This window comes from Lactuca serriola, chromosome 5 (genome assembly GCF_051521515.1).
Source record: "Lactuca serriola cultivar US96UC23 chromosome 5, Lser_US96UC23_V15, whole genome shotgun sequence".
Classification (NCBI taxonomy): domain Eukaryota; kingdom Viridiplantae; phylum Streptophyta; class Magnoliopsida; order Asterales; family Asteraceae; genus Lactuca; species Lactuca serriola.
In genome coordinates, this window is record NC_136412.1 from 248451012 (window position 1) to 248457264 (window position 6253).

The following is a 6253-nucleotide window of genomic DNA, read 5'->3' on the forward strand; positions in this document are numbered from 1 at the left end:
CGAGTAGATTCCCATATATATCTCCCTGCTCAACCTATCCGAACGTCATATTGTCAGGCTGAACGTATTTAACTAGGTCAAGATTTGTCAAGTCTATAAATTTCCTAAGTTCAACTCTCCCTAGTCAAGTCCATTTAAAATTTTTCGTGCCTATCGACGCATCAAACCAGAGCATAGACCCTTCAACTTTGGGTACGTTACGCAGAATCAGGTTGCCTGTTATCACTAGATAATATCACTTCCCAAAACATCTCCTGCAAGCACATTCCATTAACACCACATTTTTGATTTTTTGATATTCTAACGTTTTTGGATTTTTTTAATTTTTTAATTAATTTTTTTTAATTTTCTAATTTTTGTTTTGTTTTTATTTCTCCCCCTAAATTTGTGCGTAGGAGAGAAACGAAAGTAAATGCGCAAATTTAAACTATCCTAAAACAAAATTTAGTCTTTAAAGCGAATCAACTTAAGACAAACTCAGGAGTATAGAGAAGAAAACGCAAACCGTAAGTCACCGATTGAATTTGCATCCAGAAGGTCTGAGAACAGCACACATAATCTCAGAACAGATCCGAAATTTCTTCATGTTGTTAAGTACTAACCCCGTTTGATCCCTTCTTTTCTTCCTTTCCCGCAAAAGGACACATACTCTCAAACAAAGGTCTGAATGTTGTACAGTTGAGAGATGTCCCCTATCATGTGCCTGGAACAGCCATTACCAACAAACCGAAGTTTGATGATATGCCTCCATAGCTGCTCCAACACAGAGCGGGATTATTTGGTCTTTGGAACCCAGTCCATTTTGAAACTGGGTCGACCTTTGTCATCCTTGCATGTTACTCTCTCCCATGACATATCATGTTTATCACAAACAGAAGATGTAGAAACGTTAGAAGCATTAGGAGATTTGGGAGAGTGAGCCTTTGGAACCCATTTGTAGTTGGGTTTAACCCATTTCTTTTTCGATCCTATGGGTGGCTCAGTACTTGATTTGGAACTTGAAGCCGACTGCCGAGATGACTTTGACCTAACCGGTCTTGGCTTCACAGGAGCATCTCTTGAACTGGGCTTGTTGGCTGACATTTCCTTCTTGCCCTTGGGATTCGGATGCTTGTCCTTTGGAGTTTGATTCTTGGCCTTGGGAGTTACATTCTTGGCCTTCTTGGCATTCCAGTCGTCAATGTATGAACGTGACCGTGAGGGGTTTCTTTTGGAGTATCTCCCTCTTGGCGCGTTCTGCCAGCCTTGCGCATAGTAAGGAACGTATGCGCGATTTGGACAATTTCGGGCAATGTGACCAGGTGTTCCACAGTGAAAACATGTCTTTTTCTTCACTGTGAAGTTGTTTCTTCCTGCCCCTGGTGGCGTATCCTTTCCTCGTTTTGTTGTTCCCACATGCATACTTGCCACAAGAACTCTGTTTTGTTGGAATTGGTGGCCTGTATTTACCAACGGCAGGTTGATTTGAAGCAACTGATTCAGAGTTCAAGGGGTCGTTTGTTTGTTCAGAAGAACTCTCCTTGTTCTCATCCTCTGTTACTTTTCCTGCACAAGAAGTAGCAACATTAGTATCTTCAATATTAATAACTCCGCCTGACACAAATCTAGCTCGTTTTCCATATTGAAGATGTGGCTCCTTGTCAGTTTCGTCATGTGTCATAGGGATGGATGTGTAATGATTATAAGGAGGAGGTACACTATCATACCCTAGACCCTTGTTTTGATTTTCTTTGAATTTTAACTGGGTTTCATATAAGGACTCGACTGTCTAACTTGACGCAGTATCATTTTTGAAACCGACATCAGTTTTTCCACACTTAATTTTTAAAGCGTCAAGTTCTTCAGTTACAGCAGCAAGTTGTCTCTTAACATAATCATAATCTTCACAATTGTTGCTATACTCTTCCTGAAGTTTCCTAAAGTCCTTGGTTTTTGCTTCTAACTCAGCCTTCAGGGGTTTCTGTCCTTTCCTGAGTTGATATCCTTCATATCTCAGGTCCTCAACTTCTCTTTTAAATAAATCAATTTGATCTCGAAGAAATTTAATCGTATCTTCACATGATTGAGAACATGAAACTTCACATTAATGAGAACATGACACTTCATTGACCGGAAGGTTTACAAAACTATTTAAAGCATCAAGCTCTTCAATTACTTCAGCAGTACTAAGACGATTGAGATCTTTTGTCTTCTTGATGACAGCTACATTCATATCCCACGATTTTGGAAGTGAATTCAATATCCTTTTGTTTATCTCAGATTTGGTCAAAAAGATCCCAGCAATATTCATCTCAGTAGTGAGTGTGGTAAATCGTTGCAACTGAGCTTCCAGGGTTTCTCCAGGGATATAATCGAACATGTTGAAATTTTGTCTTAAGATATCTTGACGACTCTCTTTCATGTTTTCAACTCCCTCGTAGATATTAAAATCAATTAAAAAACACAACTAGAAGCTAAGATAAAAATTAAACGTCAAATTTAAAATGCCCTTTTTTTTTAAGTCAACCTTAAAAGTCAAATTTAAAAATCAAACTCAAAAGTTAAACTTGAAAAGTCAAACCGAGAAGCTAAATTTGAAATTTTAAAAGTTAAACGAAAAAGTCAAAGCTTAAAATCAAAGGTCAAACTTGGAAGTCAAAGTCAAAATTTAAGGTCAAAAGTTAAAAATAAAAGTAAAAAATTAAAATATAATTTTATTTATTAATTTTAATTTAATTTATATTTATTTATTCATTTATTATTATTATTTTAATTTTGGATGAAAAAAAAAATTTTAAGTTAAAAGAAATTGAGTTTTTGGGTTAAAAGTGTCAAAATTTCGAAAAAGAAACCGAGAAAAAGAGTGTTTAAGAATTAAATGCAGGAGGAGAAGAACATCCAACAAGCTAGATCAATAGGCAAAGTCGTTGGACTTATGAGCTGAAGCACCCGAGATCGATTCCTGGCACCTGCAAGTTGCTTCCTATTTTTTATCAGATGCGCGTGCGAGCTGCTGCTTAGCCGACTTTCAAGCCGCAAACGGAGCCAAGCCGAAATCCGAGCCGTATACTTCCAACCGAGCCGCAAACTCCGAGCCGCAACCTCGGAAACCCTAGCCGCAAACACGAACTCCGCCGCCGGCCGTGAACAGTTTCCGGCAGTAAGCTCCGGCCGAAAACCCTTCAACGATTACGTGAAAAACAACGATTTTTTGACTTTGAAGCTCCAAAACTCGATCAAAAACCTTTTTTTATGAAAAACACGAAGAACAAACCCCCCTTATTTTTGCGAGATCTATCCAAAAATGCAAAATATTTCGAAAATAAGATCAATTAATGCTCCAAAATAGGGTTTACGACCCAAGAATCTAGACTTCACGGTTGATGAATTTGACTGGTTTGCGGCCGTGAACTCAGTGTTTACGGCCGTAAGCTTGGACCGAGAACACAGAATCTTCGATTTTTGGATGAAACAATAAATCCTTTTGATTGATACAACCAGGCTCTGATACCAATTGTAAGTCCCTAATGTGCCTGTGTATCAGTCATATCCGTTTGATGGTGCGGAATCCCAATCAAACGGATGATGTCAGATCAAATTGAAGAGAAGGAGAAGTAGAACAATATGAATCTTGAATGTATTGATAATATGAATTAAGTTCCTTACACAAGATTCACCCACATAAACGTTCCTTTCTCTCTGGCCGTAAACTCCATAGGGTTCATCAATCTCTACTCCTCACCCTAACACCTCTATTTATACTTGGAATATGGGCCGGATAACACATGGGCCGTAAATGAGTTTACGGCCGTAAGGTGTTTACGGCCGTAAAATCAGCCGTAAACTAGACCATAAATTCACAAATATTACAGAAAAATACAACTGCCTAGAAAAGTAAAGTATAAACCATATTTTGACCCAACATGTCCTATTTCCTTTTCGTCGTTTGGATGTGGTCTAGTGGGTATCGGAGATCCGTCCGAAGGTCGTTTAATCATTAATTATATATCATGTATACATGTATAGATATAAAGGTTTCCATCAGCCAGTTCATGTTCCTTGGGTAGCAAGGGCATCCTCCCACTCCTCACTCATAAATCAGGGACACTAGTAACTATTATAGGAATAGTTAGGAAGCTCTATTTACTCTTTCTAGTATGCGAATTCCAAAGGAGTCAGTTCAGTTGTGAGTCTCTATCGTTAGTCCAACACTTACATCAGAATTCACTATACGAGATGCATCTTCACGACACGGATTTCCCCGTTGTCATGTTGGTAACCAGAGTGTCCTATAGGGAGAGCGGGCATTGTGTGTATAGATCTATACGGGACTGACACTCCCGCACCCTGACTGCTAGCTACAGTCCACGGCCTACCAAGCCAAGGGGTGACAAATGTCATATTTATTCCGACGCTTGCAGGGCGTCAAGTACTCTAGTGTCTATCAGTATGGTTACGAGTATCTCGATGTTTACCTTATAATTCATGGCCTTAAGGTAACGAGAGTTTAACATTGTATTCTTGAAACAACCCACTTAAGATTTCCCTTTGTTTCAGACGTTGCTAGCTGTATCTTTCATTTGATACTGTCTGGGGTCTGTGTTTCTTTGTTTTAGACCTTGCTAGCTGTATCTTTCATTTGATACAGTCTGGGGTCTGTGTTCCTTTGTTTTAGACCTTGCTAGCTGTATCTTTCATTTGATACTGTTTGGGGCCTGTGTTTCTTTTTTTAGACCTTGCTAGCTGTATCTTTCATTTTATACTGTGTGGGGTCTGTGTTTCTTTGTTTTAGACCTTGCTAGCTGTATCTTTCATTTGATACTGTTTGGGGTCTGTGTTTCTGTGTTTTAGACCTTGCTAGCTGTATCTTTCATTTGATACTGTCTGGGGTCTGTGTTTCTTTGTTTTAGACCTTGCTAGCCGTATCGTACATTTGATACCGTCTGGGGTCTGTGTTTCCTTTTGTTAGACTGAGCCAGGCGTATCATTCATTCGATACTCTCCTGGAGTCTATGATTTCTTTTGCCTTAGTCAGCAGTATTTTCTGAGGCATATGTTATTTTCCCCTAGTATTTTTACTAGTGATATCTGATGGGTTTTAGCCATAATAACTTTCCTATGTGCGCATGCAAAACCCTAATGCTTGGATCTAGGTTTTCTAATTAAACATGCTTTGGATCCAAGACTTCTAATGACTAATTAGGTATAAACAATACAAAATCAGATCTAGAAGTTTACCTTTGAATCTCTTGTTTTGATCTTGTTGTCTTGGAGCTCTAGAGTCACAATTGTCACTCCTCTAATGGCTTACAAACACCAAACAACAATGAAGATGATTAGAGAGAGAGAGGGGAGGAGGAAATCGGCCAGGGTTTTCTTGCTTGAGAAGAGATGCCGATTTCCCTTTGCCATAGGGTCTATTTATACTTGTAGACTCCTTAAGGGTTTCACCTTAAACCCTAATTGGATAATCCTTTCCTTAAAGCAATCCAAATCCTTACCATAGATAAGCCTTGGACGATTTTGAGCTATCCCAAGCTCTAGAATCCGTCCAATCCCTATCTCTTAAGGATTTACAGTCTAAAGTGTAAAGATCAAACAATTGACAGTTTATACCCTCTTATTTAATTAATCTCTTTAAGTCACCAAATTAATCCTAATTAATTTATGACTTATATTAATCAAATACCAATATTATTATTCCTTATATTATTCTCACAATACATTAATAATATTTATTCTCTCATAATAAATCATCCTACCAAGTTGCTATGGTGAAGGCAACCCAAAAGGACCATGCACAATCGGGTCAAATACTTGTCTAATATAGTTGCAGCCTTAGACACTATTCCAACAGTCTCCCACTTGGATAAGTCTAGTAACTATATGCACAAGTACAATTCAATTTGCAATCATAGCTCTCAAAGACGCTGTTCAAACTCTGATCTAATCATTCTTGTCCTTTAGATAAGGGATCGTACAGTCCTCTGTTAGATATCATGCTGACAATTCTATGGAATGATTAGTCAAGCATTTAGGTTTCTCGATCTCTGATTTATTTGACATAGAACTTAATCAAACACATCAATTCAGTTCTGACCGGGCCCGGCACATAAGTCAAATCAAATCATCGAGCGGCCGAGATATCGCTTTTACCTTCTTAGGATAAAAGTTACAGATATACTTCGACTTATATGCATTTACTTATTCATTAATCAACTATACACAACAATGCGTTTTATAACACCGAGTTACTGATGCGTTTTCGCATTAT